The sequence below is a fragment of the Crinia signifera genome, chromosome 1 (genome assembly GCF_055691185.1).
Source record: "Crinia signifera chromosome 1, ASM5569118v1, whole genome shotgun sequence".
Taxonomy (NCBI): Eukaryota; Metazoa; Chordata; class Amphibia; order Anura; family Myobatrachidae; genus Crinia; species Crinia signifera.
In genome coordinates this window covers 149,280,424-149,296,355 of record NC_139217.1, presented here as the reverse complement: position 1 = coordinate 149,296,355, position 15,932 = coordinate 149,280,424, and the positions used below count along the sequence as shown (strand labels likewise).

Below are 15,932 nucleotides of genomic sequence, written 5' to 3'. Positions count from 1 at the left end.
TTTCATCTGAAATAATCCCTAGAAACAAATGTTTTACAACTGCAAAACTTTATTTAATTCTTCTTTCCTTCAGTATTTAGGTTCGTTTTAGCCTCATCACATGAGCTAGGGAGAATATGTTTTGAGCCAAGAAAAGTCTGTACATTATTTGTCACATTTCAAATATCCACATAATAGACAATCATTTGGCCTCATTTTACATTGGACTCTACTTGATCTCTTTTTAATTGGCAGACATTAACATCTTTAGGCAGTAATTAAATCATCGCCAAGTAGTACAGTTAAAAATTAAATCTGGAAGGCTACATTTCATCAGAGACTCAAATTCATCGTACTGTGAGAGGCACACAGCATTTAAATTAGACTAGTAACAAATCAATTTTCTTCATCTATTAGAATGGAAAGACATTTTTGAAGGGTGATAATATTGATGGCATCTAATGATCTGCACTGTAAACCTAGAGGCATATCATTTGTGTTTTGTCAAGAGGTCCTACAAGTCAAACTTCTCAGTTTATACTTTCAGTAACACAGATCTTTTTCCATTTTTGCGTACTAAAATTTTCCCTTTTTTATAGTTTGCAGAACCTTCTAAACTGGCATCACTTTCCTACCAGAGCCTGGATAGCTCAGTCGGTAGAGCATCAGACTTTTAATCTGAGGGTCCAGGGTTCAAGTCCTTGTTCGGGCGAGATCCTTTTAAACAATACTGTTGTGCGTTTAATAAACAGCTTTTCCAAGTAAAATATTACTTTCTGGGATGGCACACTGAGAACATCGGAGCCTGGATAGCTCAGTCGGTAGAGCATCAGACTTTTAATCTGAGGGTCCAGGGTTCAAGTCCCTGTTCGGGCGAGATCCTTTTAAACAATACTGTTGTGCGTTTAATAAACAGCTTTTCCAAGTAAAATATTACTTTCTGGGATGGCACAATGAGAACATCAGAGCCTGGATAGCTCAGTCGGTAGAGAATCAGACTTTTAATCTGAGGGTCCAGGGTTCAAGTCCCTGTTCGGGCGTGTATATTTATGGTATCTAATGATCTGCAGCATAAGCTCAGATGCAGACTTCTCAGTTTATACTTTTAGTAACACAGATCTTTTTCCATTTTTGCGTACTAAATTTTTCCCTTTTTTATAGTTTGCAGAACCTTCTAAACTGGCATCACTTTCCTACCAGAGCCTGGATAGCTCAGTCGGTAGAGCATCAGACTTTTAATCTGAGGGTCCAGGGTTCAAGTCCTTGTTCGGGCGAGATCCTTTTAAACAATACTGTTGTGCGTTTAATAAACAGCTTTTCCAAGTAAAATATTACTTTCTGGGATGGCACACTGAGAACATCGGAGCCTGGATAGCTCAGTCGGTAGAGCATCAGACTTTTAATCTGAGGGTCCAGGGTTCAAGTCCCTGTTTGGGCGTGTATATTTATTGTATCTAATGATCTGCAGCATAAACTCAGATGCAGAAAAAATATTTCATCAAGAGACTCTAAAAGCTAAACTTCTCTGTTTATTCTATCAATAATACAAATCTTTTTCCGTTTTCAACAAAGAAAATTTTCTTTGGCATATCCCGGTTCAGGTGAGTATCTTTTTAAAAACTTTTAATCTGAGGGTCCAGGGTTCAAGTACCTGTTCGGGCGAGATCTTTTTAAACAATACTGTTGTGCGTTTAATAAACAGCTTTTCTAAGTAAAATATTACTTTCTGGGATGGCACAATGAGAGCATCAGAGCCTGGATAGCTCAGTTGGTAGAGCATCAGACTTTTAATCTGAGGGTCCAGGGTTCAAGTCCCTGTTCGGGCGAGATCCTTTTAAACAATACTGTTTTGCGTTTAATAAACAGCTTTTCCAAGTAAAATATTACTTTCTGGGATGGCACAATGAGAACATCAGAGCCTGGATAGCTCAGTCGGTAGAGCATCAGACTTTTAATCTGAGGGTCCAGGGTTCAAGTCCCTGTTCAGGTGTGTATGTTTATGGTATCTAATGATCTGCAGCATAAGCTCAGATGCAGAAAAAATATTTCATTACGAGACTCTAAAAGCTAAACTTCTCTTTTTATTCTATCAATAATACAAATATTTTTCCGTTTTCAACAAAGAAAATTTTCTTTGGATAGCTCAGTCGGTAGAGCATCAGACTTTTAATCTGAGGGTCCAGGGTTCAAGTCCCTGTTCGGGCGTGTATATTTATGGTATCTAATGATCTGCAGCATAAGCTCAGATGCAGAAAAAAATATTTCATCAAGAGACTCTAAAAGCTAAACTTCTCTGTTTATTCTATCAATAATACAAATCTTTTTCCGTTTTCAACAAAGAAAATTTTCTTTGGCATATCCCGGTTCAGGTGAGTATCTTTTTAAAAAAAAAGATTGTTCTTTGTGAAATGGAGAACTTTGCAGAGTGGAAAATCACCCATTGAGGCAGGCATCTTTTAATTGTTGTTTCCTTCATATACTCATTGTTCATTGAGTACAGGCTGGCAAATTCCAGTGAAAATTTTAAATGGACTATTGGTTTCATTGTCTTCACTCATTAAAATGATAAAGAAACTATTGAATGTGCAGAGGCTAAATGTCATTTCATCTGAAATAATCTCCAGAAACAAATGTTTTACAACTGCAAAACTTTATTTAATTCTTCTTTCCTTCAGTATTTAGGTTCGTTTTAGCCTCATCACATGAGCTAGGGAGAATATGTTTTGAGCCAAGAAAAGTCTTTACATTATTTGTCACATTTCAAATATCTACATAATAGACAATCATTTGGCATAATTTTACATTGGACTCTACTTGATCTCTTTTCAATTGGCAGACATTAACATCTTTAGGCAGTAATTAAATCATCGCCAAGTAGTACAGTTAAAAATTAAATCTGGAAGGCTACATTTCATCAGAGACTCAAATTCATCGTACTGTGAGAGGCACACAGCATTTCAATTAGACTAGTAACAAATCAATTTTCTCCATCTATTAGAATGGAAAGACATTTTTGAAGGGTGCTAATATTGATGGCATCTAATGATTTGCACTGTAAACCTAGAGGCATATCATTTGTGTTTTGTCAAGAGGTCCTACAAGTCAAACTTCTCAGTTTATACTTTCAGTAACACAGATCTTTTTCCATTTTTGCGTACTAAAATTTTCCCTTTTTTATAGTTTGCAAAACCTTCTAAACTGGCATCACTTTCCTACCAGAGCCTGGATAGCTCAGGCGGTAGAGCGTCAGACTTTTAATCTGAGGGTCCAGGGTTCAAGTCCCTGTTCGGGCGAGATCCTTTTAAACAATACTGTTGTGCGTTTAATAAACAGCTTTTCCAAGTAAAATATTACTTTCTGGGATGGCACAATGAGAACATCAGAGCCTGGATAGCTCAGTCGGTAGAGCATCAGACTTTTAATCTGAGGGTCCAGGGTTCAAGTCCCTGTTCGGGCGTGTATATTTATGGTATCTAATGATCTGCAGCATAAGCTCAGATGCAGAAAAAAATATTTCATCAAGAGACTCTAAAAGCTAAACTTCTCTGTTTATTCTATCAATAATACAAATCTTTTTCCGTTTTCAACAAAGAAAATTTTCTTTGGCATATCCCGGTTCAGGTGAGTATCTTTTTAAAAAAAAAGATTGTTCTTTGTGAAATGGAGAACTTTGCAGAGTGGAAAATCACCCATTGAGGCAGGCATCTTTTAATTGTTGTTTCCTTCATATACTCATTGTTCATTGAGTATCTGTACAGGCTGGCAAATTCCAGTGAAAATTTTAAATGGACTATTGGTTTCATTGTCTTCACTCATTAAAATGATAAAGAAACTATTGAATATGCAGAGGCTAAATGTCATTTCATCTGAAATAATCTCCAGAAACAAATGTTTTACAACTGCAAAACTTTATTTAATTCTTCTTTCCTTCAGTATTTAGGTTCATTTTAGCCTCATCACATGAGCTAGGGAGAATATGTTTTGAGCCAAGAAAAGTCTTTACATTATTTGTCACATTTCAAATATCCACATAATAGACAATCATTTGGCATCATTTTACATTGGACTCTACTTGATCTCTTTTCAATTGGCAGACATTAACATCTTTAGGCAGTAATTAAATCATCGCCAAGTAGTACAGTTAAAAATTAAATCTGGAAGGCTACATTTCATCAGAGACTCAAATTCATCGTACTGTGAGAGGCACACAGCATTTCAATTAGACTAGTAACAAATCAATTTTCTCCATCTATTAGAATGGAAAGACATTATTGAAGGGTGCTAATATTGATGGCATCTAATGATTTGCACTGTAAACCTAGAGGCATATCATTTTGTTCGGGCAAGATCTTTGTCAACAATACTGTTGTGCGTTTAATAAACAGCTTTTCTAAGTAAAATATTACTTTCTGGGATGGCACAATGAGAGCATCAGAGCCTGGATAGCTCAGTCGGTAGAGCATCAGACTTTTAATCTGAGGGTCCAGGGTTCAAGTCCCTGTTTGGGCGAGATCCTTTTAAACAATACTGTTGTGCGTTTAATAAACAGCTTTTCCAAGTAAAATATTACTTTCTGGGATGGCACAATGAGAACATCAGAGCCTGGATAGCTCAGTCGGTAGAGCATCAGACTTTTAATCTGAGGGTCCAGGGTTCAAGTCCCTGTTCGGGCGTGTATATTTATGGTATCTAATGATCTGCAGCATAAGTTCAGATGCAGAAAAAATATTTCATCAAGAGATTCTAAAAGCTAAACTTCTCTGTTTATTCTATCAATAATACAAATCTTTTTCCGTTTTCAACAAAGAAAATTTTCTTTGGCATATCCCGGTTCAGGTGAGTATCTTTTTAAAAACAGATTGTTCTTTGTGAAATGGAGAACTTTGCAGAGTGCTAATATTGATGGCATCTAATAATTTGCACTGTAAACCTAGAGGCATATCATTTGTGTTTTGTCAAGAGGTCCTACAAGTCAAACTTCTCAGTTTATACTTTCAGTAACACAAATCTTTTTCCATTTTTGCGTACTAAAATTTTCCCTTTTTTATAGTTTGCAAAACCTTCTACAGTGGCATCACTTTCCCGCCAGAGCCTGGATAGCTCAGTCGGTAGAGCATCAGACTTTTAATCTGAGGGTCCAGGGTTCAAATCCCTGTTCAGGCGAGATCTTTTTTAACAATACTGTTGTGCGTTTAATAAACAGCTTTTCTAAGTAAAATATTACTTTCTGGGATGGCACAATGAGAGCATCAGAGCCTGGATAGCTCAGTCGGTAGAGCATCAGACTTTTAATCTGAGGGTCCAGGGTTCAAGTCCCTGTTCGGGCGAGATCCTTTTAAACAATACTGTTGTGCGTTTAATAAACAGCTTTTCCAAGTAAAATATTACTTTCTGGGATGGCACAATGAGAACATCAGAGCCTGGATAGCTCAGTCGGTAGAGCATCAGACTTTTAATCTGAGGGTCCAGGGTTCAAGTCCCTGTTCGTGCGTGTATATTTATGGTATCTAATGATCTGCATAAGCTCAGATGCAGAAAAAAATATTTCATCAAGAGACTCTAAAAGCTAAACTTCTCTGTTTATTCTATTAATATTACAAATCTTTTTCCGTTTTCAACAAAGAAAATTTTCTTTGGCATATCTCGGTTCAGGTGAGTATCTTTTTAAAAACAGATTGTTCTTTGTGAAATGGAGAACTTTGCAAAGTGGAAAATCACCCATTGAGGCAGGCATCTTTTAATTGTTGTTGCTTCATATACTCATTGTTCATTGAGTATCTGTACAGGCTGGCAAATTCCAGTGAAAATTTTAAATGGACTATTGGTTTCATTGTCTTCACTCATTAAAATGATAAAGAAACTATTGAATATGCAGAGGCTAAATGTCATTTCATCTGAAATAATCTCCAGAAACAAATGTTTTACAACTGCAAAACTTTATATAATTCTTCTTTCCTTCAGTATTTAGGTTCGTTTTAGCCTCATCACATGAGCTAGGGAGAATATGTTTTGAGCCAAGAAAAGTCTTTACATTATTTGTCACATTTCAAATATCCACATAATAGACAATCATTTGGCATCATTTTACATTGGACTCTACTTGATCTCTTTTCAATTGGCAGACATTAACATCTTTAGGCAGTAATTAAATCATCGCCAAGTAGTACAGTTAAAAATTAAATCTGGAAGGCTACATTTCATCAGAGACGCAAATTCATCGTACTGTGAGAGGCACACAGCATTTCAATTAGACTAGTAACAAATCAATTTTCTCCATCTATTAGAATGGAAAGACATTTTTGAAGGGTGCTAATATTGATGGCATCTAATGATTTGCACTGTAAACCTAGAGGCATATCATTTGTGTTTTGTCAAGAGGTCCTACAAGTCAAACTTCTCAGTTTATACTTTCAGTAACACAGATCTTTTTCCATTTTTGCGTACTAAAATTTTCCCTTTTTTATAGTTTGCAAAACCTTCTAAACTGGCATCACTTTCCTGCCAGAGCCTGGATAGCTCAGTTGGTAGAGCATCAGACTTTTAATCTGAGGGTCCAGGGTTCAAGTCCCTGTTCAGGCGAGATCTTTTTTAACAATACTGTTGTGTGTTTAATAAACAGCTTTTCTAAGTAAAATATTACTTTCTGGGATGGCACAATGAGAGCATCAGAGCCTGGATAGCTCAGTCGGTAGAGCATCAGACTTTTAATCTGAGGGTCCAGGGTTCAAGTCCCTGTTCGGGCGAGATCCTTTTAAACAATACTGTTGTGCGTTTAATAAACAGCTTTTCCAAGTAAAATATTACTTTCTGGGATGGCACAATGAGAACGTCAGAGCCTGGATAGCTCAGTCGGTAGAGCATCAGACTTTTAATCTGAGGGTCCAGGGTTCAAGTCCCTGTTCGGGCGTGTATATTTATGGTATCTAATGATCTGCAGCATTAGCTCAGATGCAGAAAAAAATATTTCATCTAGAGACTCTAAAAGCTAAACTTCTCTGTTTATTCTATCAATAATACAAATCTTTTTCCGTTTTCAACAAAGAAAATTTTCTTTGGCATATCCCGGTTCAGGTGAGTATCTTTTTAAAAACAGATTGTTCTTTGTGAAATGGAGAACTTTGCAAAGTGGAAAATCACCCATTGAGGCAGGCATCTTTTAATTGTTGTTGCTTCATATACTCATTGTTCATTGAGTATCTGTACAGGCTGGCAAATTCCAGTGAAAATTTTAAATGGCACAATGAGAGCATCAGAGCCTGGATAGCTCAGTCGGTAGAGCATCAGACTTTTAATCTGAGGGTCCAGGGTTCAAGTCCCTGTTCGGGCGAGATCCTTTTAAACAATACTGTTGTGCGTTTAATAAACAGCTTTTCCAAGTAAAATATTACTTTCTGGGATGGCACAATGAGAACATCAGAGCCTGGATAGCTCAGTCGGTAGAGCATCAGACTTTTAATCTGAGGGTCCAGGGTTCAAGTCCCTGTTCTGGTGTGTATACTTATGGTATCTAATGATCTGCAGCATAAGCTCAGATGCAGAAAAAAATATTTCATCAAGAGACTCTAAAAGCTAAACTTCTCTGTTTATTCTATCAATAATACAAATCTTTTTCCGTTTTCAACAAAGAAAATTTTCTTTGGCATATCCCGGTTCAGGTGAGTATCTTTTTAAAAAAAAAGATTGTTCTTTGTGAAATGGAGAACTTTGCAGAATGGAAAATCACCCATTGAGGCAGGCATCTTTTAATTGTTTTTTCCTTCATATACTCATTGTTCATTGAGTATCTGTACAGGCTGGCAAATTCCAGTGAAAATTTTAAATGGGCTATTGGTTTCATTGTCTTCACTCATTAAAATGATAAAGAAACTATTGAATATGCAGAGGCTAAATGTCATTTCATCTGAAATAATCTCCAGAAACAAATGTTTTACAACTGCAAAACTTTATTTAATTCTTCTTTCCTTCAGTATTTAGGTTCGTTTTAGCCTCATCACATGAGCTAGGGAGAATATGTTTTGAGCCAAGAAAAGTCTTTACATTATTTGTCACATTTCAAATATCCACATAATAGACAATCATTTGGCATCATTTTACATTGGACTCTACTTGATCTCTTTTCAATTGGCAGACATTAACATCTTTAGGCAGTAATTAAATCATCGCCAAGTAGTACAGTTAAAAATTAAATCTGGAAGGCTACATTTCATCAGAGACTCAAATTCATCGTACTGTAAGAGGCACACAGCATTTCAATTAGACTAGTAACAAATCAATTTTCTCCATCTATTAGAATGGAAAGACATTTTTGAAGGGTGCTAATATTGATGGCATCTAATGATCTGCACTGTAAACCTAGAGGCATATCATTTTTGTTTTGTCAAGAGGTCCTACAAGTCAAACTTCTCAGTTTATACTTTCAGTAACACAGATCTTTTTTTTCATTTTTGCGTACTAAAATTTTCCCTTTTTTATAGTTTGCAAAACCTTCTAAACTGGCATCACTTTCCTACCAGAGCCTGGATAGCTCAGTCAGTAGAGCATCAGACTTTTAATCTGAGGGTCCAGGGTTCAAGTCCCTCTTCAGGCGAGATCTTTTTAAACAATACTGTTGTGCGTTTAATAAACAGCTTTTCTAAGTAAAATATTACTTTCTGGGATGGCACAATGAGAGCATCAGAGCCTGGATAGCTCAGTCGGTAGAGCATCAGACTTTTAATCTGAGGGTCCAGGGTTCAAGTCCCTGTTCGGGCGAGATCCTTTTAAACAATACTGTTGTGCGTTTAATAAACAGCTTTTCCAAGTAAAATATTACTTTCTGGGATGGCACAATGAGAACATCAGAGCCTGGATAGCTCAGTCGGTAGAGCATCAGACTTTTAATCTGAGGGTCCAGGGTTCAAGTCCCTGTACGGCCGAGATCCTTTTAAACAATACTGTTGTGCGTTTAATAAACAGCTTTTCCAAGTAAAATATTACTTTCTGGGATGGCACAATGAGAACATCAGAGCCTGGGTAGCTCAGTCGGTAGAGCATCAGACTTTTAATCTGAGGGTCCAGGGTTCAAGTCCCTGTTCGGGCGTGTATATTTATGGTATCTAATGATCTGCATAAGCTCAGATGCAGAAAAAAATATTTCATCAAGAGACTCTAAAAGCTAAACTTCTCTGTTTATTCTATCAATAATACAAATCTTTTTCCGTTTTCAACAAAGAAAATTTTCTTTGGCATATCCCGGTTCAGGTGAGTATCTTTTTAAAAACAGATTGTTCTTTGTGAAATGGAGAACTTTGCAAAGTGGAAAATCACCCATTGAGGCAGGCATCTTTTAATTGTTGTTGCTTCATATACTCATTGTTCATTGAGTATCTGTACAGGCTGGCAAATTCCAGTGAAAATTTTAAATGGACTATTGGTTTCATTGTCTTCACTCATTAAAATGATAAAGAAAGTATTGAATATGCAGAGGCTAAATGTCATTTCATCTGAAATAATCTCCAGAAACAAATGTTTTACAACTGCAAAACTTTATTTAATTCTTCTTTCCTTCAGTATTTAGGTTCGTTTTAGCCTCATCACATGAGCTAGGGAGAATATGTTTTGAGCCAAGAAAAGTCTGTACATTATTTGTCACATTTCAAATATCCACATAATATACAATCATTTGGCCTCATTTTACATTGGACTCTACTTGATCTCTTTTTAATTGGCAGACATTAACATCTTTAGGCAGTAATTAAATCATCGCCAAGTAGTACAGTTAAAAATTAAATCTGGAAGGCTACATTTCATCAGAGACTCAAATTCATCGTACTGTGAGAGGCACACAGCATTTCAATTAGACTAGTAACAAATCAATTTTCTTCATCTATTAGAATGGAAAGACATTTTTGAAGGGTGCTAATATTGATGGCATCTAATGATCTGCACTGTAAACCTAGAGGCATATCATTTGTGTTTTGTCAAGAGGTCCTACAAGTCAAACTTCTCAGTTTATACTTTCAGTAACACAGATCTTTTTCCATTTTTGCGTACTAAAATTTTCCCTTTTTTATAGTTTGCAAAACCTTCTAAACTGTCACCACTTTCCTACCAGAGCCTGGATAGCTCAGTCGGTAGAGCATCAGACTTTTAATCTGAGTGTCCAGGGTTCAAGTCCCTTTTCGGGCGAGATCTTTTTAAACAATACTGTTATGCGTTTAATAAACAGCTTTTCTAAGTAAAATATTACTTTCTGGGATGGCACAATGTGAGCATCAGAGCCTGGATAGCTCAGTCGGTAGCGCATCAGACTTTTAATCTGAGGGTCCAGGGTTCAAGTCCCTGTTCGGGCGTGTATATTTATGGTATCTAATGATCTGCAGCATAAGCTCAGATGCAGAAAAAAATATTTCATCAAGATACTCTAAAAGCTAAACTTCTCTGTTTATTCTATCAATAATACAAATCTTTTTCCGTTTTCAACAAAGAAAATTTTCTTTGGCATATCCCGGTTCAGGTGAGTATCTTTTTAAAAACAGATTGTTCTTTGTGAAATGGAGAACTTTGCAAAGTGGAAAATCACCCATTGAGGCAGGCATCTTTTAATTGTTGTTGCTTCATATACTCATTGTTCATTGAGTATCTGTACAGGCTGGCAAATTCCAGTGAAAATTTTAAATGGACTATTGGTTTCATTGTCTTCACTCATTAAAATGATAAAGAAACTATTGAATATGCAGAGGCTAAATGTAATTTCATCTGAAATAATCTCCAGAAACAAATGTTTTACAACTGCAAAACTTTATTTAATTCTTCTTTCCTTCAGTATTTAGGTTCATTTTAGCCTCATCACATGAGCTAGGGAGAATATGTTTTGAGCCAAGAAAAGTCTGTACATTATTTGTCACATTTCAAATATAAACATAATAGACAATCATTTGGCCTCATTTTACATTGGACTCTACTTGATCTCTTTTTAATTGGCAGACATTAACATCTTTAGGCAGTAATTAAATCATCGCCAAGTAGTACAGTTAAAAATTAAATCTGGAAGGCTACATTTCATCAGAGACTCAAATTCATCGTACTGTGAGAGGCACACAGCATTTCAATTAGACTAGTAACAAATCAATTTTCTTCATCTATTAGAATGGAAAGACATTTTTGAAGGGTGCTAATATTGATGGCATCTAATGATCTGCACTGTAAACCTAGAGGCATATCATTTGTGTTTTGTCAAGAGGTCCTACAAGTCAAACTTCTCAGTTTATACTTTCAGTAACACAGATCTTTTTCCATTTTTGCGTACTAAAATTTTCCCTTTTTTATAGTTTGCAAAACCTTCTAAACTGTCATCACTTTCCTACCAGAGCCTGGATAGCTCAGTCGGTAGAGCATCAGACTTTTAATCTGAGTGTCCAGGGTTCAAGTCCCTTTTCGGGCGAGATCTTTTTAAACAATACTGTTATGCGTTTAATAAACAGCTTTTCTAAGTAAAATATTACTTTCTGGGATGGCACAATGAGAGCATCAGAGCCTGGATAGCTCAGTCGGTAGAGCATCAGACTTTTAATCTGAGGGTCCAGGGTTCAAGTCCCTGTTCGGGCGAGATCCTTTTAAACAATACTGTTGTGCGTTTAATAAACAGCTTTTCCAAGTAAAATATTACTTTCTGGGATGGCACAATGAGAACATCAGAGCCTGGATAGCTCAGTCGGTAGAGCATCAGACTTTTAATCTGAGGGTCCAGGGTTCAAGTCCCTGTTCGGGTGTGTATACTTATGGTATCTAATGATCTGCAGCATAAGCTCAGATGCAGAAAAAAATATTTCATCAAGAGACTCTAAAAGCTAAACTTCTCTGTTTATTCTATCAATAATACAAATCTTTTTCCGTTTTCAACAAAGAAAATTTTCTTTGGCATATCCCGGTTCAGGTGAGTATCTTTTTAAAAAAAAAGATTGTTCTTTGTGAAATGGAGAACTTTGCAGAATGGAAAATCACCCATTGAGGCAGGCATCTTTTAATTGTTTTTTCCTTCATATACTCATTGTTCATTGAGTATCTGTACAGGCTGGCAAATTCCAGTGAAAATTTTAAATGGACTATTGGTTTCATTGTCTTCACTCATTAAAATGATAAAGAAACTATTGAATATGCAGAGGCTAAATGTCATTTCATCTGAAATAATCTCCAGAAACAAATGTTTTACAACTGCAAAACTTTATTTAATTCTTCTTTCCTTCAGTATTTAGGTTCGTTTTAGCCTCATCACATGAGCTAGGGAGAATATGTTTTGAGCCAAGAAAAGTCTTTACATTATTTGTCACATTTCAAATATCCACATAATAGACAATCATTTGGCATCATTTTACATTGGACTCTACTTGATCTCTTTTCAATTGGCAGACATTAACATCTTTAGGCAGTAATTAAATCATCGCCAAGTAGTACAGTTAAAAATTAAATCTGGAAGGCTACATTTCATCAGAGACTCAAATTCATCGTACTGTGAGAGGCACACAGCATTTCAATTAGACTAGTAACAAATCAATTTTCTCCATCTATTAGAATGGAAAGACATTTTTGAAGGGTGCTAATATTGATGGCATCTAATGATCTGCACTGTAAACCTAGAGGCATATCATTTTTGTTTTGTCAAGAGGTCCTACAAGTCAAACTTCTCAGTTTATACTTTCAGTAACACAGATTTTTTTTTCATTTTTGCGTACTAAAATTTTTTCTTTTTTATAGTTTGCAAAACCTTCTAAACTGGCATCACTTTCCTACCAGAGCCTGGGTAGCTCAGTCGGTAGAGCATCAGACTTTTAATCTGAGGGTCCAGGGTTCAAGTCCCTGTTCGGGCGAGATCTTTTTAAACAATACTGTTGTGCGTTTAATAAACAGCTTTTCTAAGTAAAATATTACTTTCTGGGATGGCACAATGAGAGCATCAGAGCCTGGATAGCTCAGTCGGTAGAGCATCAGACTTTTAATCTGAGGGTCCAGGGTTCAAGTCCCTCTACGGCCGAGATCCTTTTAAACAATACTGTTGTGCGTTTAATAAACAGCTTTTCCAAGTAAAATATTACTTTCTGGGATGGCACAATGAGAACTTCAGAGCCTGGGTAGCTCAGTCGGTAGAGCATCAGACTTTTAATCTGAGGGTCCAGGGTTCAAGTCCCTGTTCGGGCGTGTATATTTATGGTATCTAATGATCTGCATAAGCTCAGATGCAGAAAAAAATATTTCATCAAGAGACTCTAAAAGCTAAACTTCTCTGTTTATTCTATCAATAATACAAATCTTTTTCCGTTTTCAACAAAGAAAATTTTCTTTGGCATATCCCGGTTCAGGTGAGTATCTTTTTAAAAACAGATTGTTCTTTGTGAAATGGAGAACTTTGCAAAGTGGAAAATCACCCATTGAGGCAGGCATCTTTTAATTGTTGTTGCTTCATATACTCATTGTTCATTGAGTATCTGTACAGGCTGGCAAATTCCAGTGAAAATTTTAAATGGACTATTGGTTTCATTGTCTTCACTCATTAAAATGATAAAGAAAGTATTGAATATGCAGAGGCTAAATGTCATTTCATCTGAAATAATCTCCAGAAACAAATGTTTTACAACTGCAAAACTTTATTTAATTCTTCTTTCCTTCAGTATTTAGGTTCGTTTTAGCCTCATCACATGAGCTAGGGAGAATATGTTTTGAGCCAAGAAAAGTCTGTACATTATTTGTCACATTTCAAATATCCACATAATATACAATCATTTGGCCTCATTTTACATTGGACTCTACTTGATCTCTTTTTAATTGGCAGACATTAACATCTTTAGGCAGTAATTAAATCATCGCCAAGTAGTACAGTTAAAAATTAAATCTGGAAGGCTACATTTCATCAGAGACTCAAATTCATCGTACTGTGAGAGGCACACAGCATTTCAATTAGACTAGTAACAAATCAATTTTCTTCATCTATTAGAATGGAAAGACATTTTTGAAGGGTGCTAATATTGATGGCATCTAATGATCTGCACTGTAAACCTAGAGGCATATCATTTGTGTTTTGTCAAGAGGTCCTACAAGTCAAACTTCTCAGTTTATACTTTCAGTAACACAGATCTTTTTCCATTTTTGCGTACTAAAATTTTCCCTTTTTTATAGTTTGCAAAACCTTCTAAACTGTCACCACTTTCCTACCAGAGCCTGGATAGCTCAGTCGGTAGAGCATCAGACTTTTAATCTGAGTGTCCAGGGTTCAAGTCCCTTTTCGGGCGAGATCTTTTTAAACAATACTGTTATGCGTTTAATAAACAGCTTTTCTAAGTAAAATATTACTTTCTGGGATGGCACAATGAGAGAATCAGAGCCTGGATAGCTCAGTCGGTAGAGCATCAGACTTTTAATCTAAGGTTCCAGGGTTCAAGTCCATGTTCAGGCGAGATCATTTTAAACAATACTGTTGTGCGTTTAATAAACAGCTTTTCCAAGTAAAATATTACTTTCTGGGATGGCACAATGAGAACATCAGAGCCTAGATAGCTCAGTCGGTAGAGCATCAGACTTTTAATCTGAGGGTCCAGGGTTCAAGTCCCTGTTCAAGTGTGTATGTTTATGGTATCTAATGATCTGCAGCATAAGCTCAGATGCAGAAAAAATATTTCATTACGAGACTCTAAAAGCTAAACTTCTCTGTTTATTCTATCAATAATACAAATATTGTTCCGTTTTCAACAAAGAATATTTTCTTTGGCATATCCCGGTTCAGGCGAGTATCTTTTTAAAAACAGATTGTTCTTTGTGAAATGGAGAACTTTGCAAAGTGGAAAATCACCCATTGAGGCAGGCATCTTTTAATTGTTGTTGCTTCATATACTCATTGTTCATTGAGTATCTGTACAGGCTGGCAAATTCCTGTGAAAATTTTAAATGGACTATTGGTTTCATTGTCTTCACTCATTAAAATGATAAAGAAACTATTGAATATGCAGAGGCAAAATGTCATTTCATCTGAAATATTCTCCAGAAACAAATGTTTTATAACTGCAAAACTTTATTTAATTCTTATTTCCTTCAGTATGTAGGTTCGTTTTAGCCTCATCACATGAGCTAGGGAGAATATGTTTTGAGCCAAGAAAAGTCTGTACATTATTTGTCACATTTCAAATATCCACATAATTTACAATCATTTGGCCTCATTTTACATTGGACTCTACTTGATCTCTTTTCAATTGGCAGACATTAACATCTTTAGGCAGTAATTAAATCATCGCCAAGTAGTACAGTTAAAAATTAAATCTGGAAGGCTACATTTCATCAGAGACTCAAATTCATCTTACTGTGAGAGGCACACAGCATTTCAATTAGACTAGTAACAAATCAATTTTCTTCATCTTTTAGAATGGAAAGACATTTTTAAAGGGTGCTACTATTGATGGCATCTAATGATCTGCACTGTAAACCTAGAGGCATATCATTTGTGTTTTGTTAAGAGGTCCTACAAGTCAAACTTCTCAGTTTATACTTTCAGTAACACAGATCTTTTTCCACTTTTGCGTACTAAAATTTTCCCTTTTTTATAGTTTGCAGAACCTTCTAAACTGGCATCACTTTCCTAACAGAGCCTGGATAGCTCAGTTGGTAGAGCATAAGACTTTTAATCTGAGGGTCCAGGATTCAAGTCCCTGTTCGGGCGAGATCTTTTTAAACAATACTGTCGTGCGTTTAATAAACAGCTTTTCCAAGTAAAATATTGCTTTCTGGGATGGCACAATGAGAGCATCAGAGCCTGGATAGCTCAGTCGGTAGAGCATCAGACTTTTAATTTGAGGGTCCAAGGTTTAAGTCCCTGTTTGGGCGTGTATATTTATGGTATCTAATGATCTGCAGCATAAGCTCAGATGCAGAAAAAATATTTCATCAAGAGACTCTAAAAGCTAAACTTCTCTGTTTATTCTATCAATAATACA

General features: G+C 36.0%; 12 non-coding genes across 12 annotated transcripts; all 12 read left to right on the top strand.

Annotated features, from left to right (window-relative positions):
• Nucleotides 1–782: 782 nt before the first annotated feature.
• On the top strand, nt 783–855 carry TRNAK-UUU (transfer RNA lysine (anticodon UUU)). The gene has a single exon. It is a non-coding gene; the product is annotated as a tRNA-Lys (tRNA).
• Nucleotides 856–1,732: 877 nt separating this feature from the next.
• On the top strand, nt 1,733–1,805 carry TRNAK-UUU (transfer RNA lysine (anticodon UUU)). The gene has a single exon. It is a non-coding gene; the product is annotated as a tRNA-Lys (tRNA).
• A 1,558-nt stretch (nt 1,806–3,363) lies between these two features.
• TRNAK-UUU (transfer RNA lysine (anticodon UUU)) lies at nt 3,364–3,436 on the top strand. Its single transcript has one exon. It is a non-coding gene; the product is annotated as a tRNA-Lys (tRNA).
• Nucleotides 3,437–4,579: 1,143 nt separating this feature from the next.
• Nucleotides 4,580–4,652, top strand: TRNAK-UUU (transfer RNA lysine (anticodon UUU)). The gene has a single exon. It is a non-coding gene; the product is annotated as a tRNA-Lys (tRNA).
• Nucleotides 4,653–5,069: 417 nt separating this feature from the next.
• TRNAK-UUU (transfer RNA lysine (anticodon UUU)) lies at nt 5,070–5,142 on the top strand. Its single transcript has one exon. It is a non-coding gene; the product is annotated as a tRNA-Lys (tRNA).
• Nucleotides 5,143–5,233: 91 nt separating this feature from the next.
• On the top strand, nt 5,234–5,306 carry TRNAK-UUU (transfer RNA lysine (anticodon UUU)). The gene has a single exon. It is a non-coding gene; the product is annotated as a tRNA-Lys (tRNA).
• Nucleotides 5,307–6,485: 1,179 nt separating this feature from the next.
• On the top strand, nt 6,486–6,558 carry TRNAK-UUU (transfer RNA lysine (anticodon UUU)). Its single transcript has one exon. It is a non-coding gene; the product is annotated as a tRNA-Lys (tRNA).
• A 91-nt stretch (nt 6,559–6,649) lies between these two features.
• On the top strand, nt 6,650–6,722 carry TRNAK-UUU (transfer RNA lysine (anticodon UUU)). Its single transcript has one exon. It is a non-coding gene; the product is annotated as a tRNA-Lys (tRNA).
• A 91-nt stretch (nt 6,723–6,813) lies between these two features.
• Nucleotides 6,814–6,886, top strand: TRNAK-UUU (transfer RNA lysine (anticodon UUU)). Its single transcript has one exon. It is a non-coding gene; the product is annotated as a tRNA-Lys (tRNA).
• A 347-nt stretch (nt 6,887–7,233) lies between these two features.
• On the top strand, nt 7,234–7,306 carry TRNAK-UUU (transfer RNA lysine (anticodon UUU)). The gene has a single exon. It is a non-coding gene; the product is annotated as a tRNA-Lys (tRNA).
• Nucleotides 7,307–8,657: 1,351 nt separating this feature from the next.
• TRNAK-UUU (transfer RNA lysine (anticodon UUU)) lies at nt 8,658–8,730 on the top strand. Its single transcript has one exon. It is a non-coding gene; the product is annotated as a tRNA-Lys (tRNA).
• Nucleotides 8,731–11,492: 2,762 nt separating this feature from the next.
• On the top strand, nt 11,493–11,565 carry TRNAK-UUU (transfer RNA lysine (anticodon UUU)). Its single transcript has one exon. It is a non-coding gene; the product is annotated as a tRNA-Lys (tRNA).
• The last annotated feature ends 4,367 nt before the right edge of the window (nt 11,566–15,932 follow it).